General features: G+C 43.7%; 1 protein-coding gene across 1 annotated transcript in view; it reads right to left on the bottom strand.

Moving 5' to 3' along the window:
- The window catches only part of ALG9 (ALG9 alpha-1,2-mannosyltransferase), a 27407-nt gene that overhangs the window by 15105 nt on the left and 11464 nt on the right, over positions 1 to 838 (bottom strand). The gene's annotated exons all lie outside the window — the stretch shown is intronic.

Genomic DNA, 838 nt, shown 5'->3' with positions numbered 1-838 from the left:
CACAGACCTCATTTCCAATGCTGGACTGACTTCCTCTCTAACAGAGGTTCCATGACCCAGATTTACCAAACAACCCATCCATGGTTGTTTACCCTGTCTGCACACAAACTACAGCTTTGAAGTAGATAAAAGAACACACAGCACATTCTGCATCCACCTTTAAACACAAGTCACTCAAATTGTTAAAATAAAAGCCCTTTAATTTAAAAGGCTTTTGGGAATACCCAGGAGGAACTACATCCAATACCTGGCTTGGTCCTTCCCTCCTGCTCTGCCTGTCTCAAGTCATGATTATTCACTTCCTACCCTAACCTGGTTTCTGTTCCCCTTGTCTTGTTTGCATTTTTCTCTTAACAGCCAGATCCACATCATTTGGAGGAGTAGATGCTAACAATCGTGTAGTACTAGTGGGCAATCACTTCCAAATTCTCAGATTGATACTGAATACTGGACAAAACATCAAATAGTGTTAAAATATGCAGGACAAACATACACTAGATTTTCCTAAAGCCATACTTGGCAAAGGTCCTAAACTGTTGCCCTCTGATTAATGTTTTGACAGCACACAGCAATTCACAGTCAGAGCCATAAAACTGCTGACATTACAGAGCTTGATCCTGTATGAATGCAAGGACTGAAACTCATCTGGGGTGCTCCCACTTAGCACTGCAAAGCATCAGCAGTGACAGGAAATCAAGAGTCAGAACAGCAACTGACCAGGGGAAGAGCAAGAGTCATTCGAGGGGTGCAGGCAATGCTGGTGGGGAGCCCAGGACAGGAACAGGAAGCAACAGTACATAGCAGGACAAAGGAGTAATTGCAGATTGAGGCTGAACAG

Source organism: Antrostomus carolinensis, unplaced genomic scaffold (genome assembly GCF_000700745.2).
Source record: "Antrostomus carolinensis isolate BGI_N321 unplaced genomic scaffold, ASM70074v2 scaffold28181, whole genome shotgun sequence".
Taxonomy (NCBI): domain Eukaryota; kingdom Metazoa; phylum Chordata; class Aves; order Caprimulgiformes; family Caprimulgidae; genus Antrostomus; species Antrostomus carolinensis.
The sequence above is the reverse complement of the archived record's forward strand: the minus strand, read 5'-3'. Positions and strand labels throughout refer to the sequence as shown.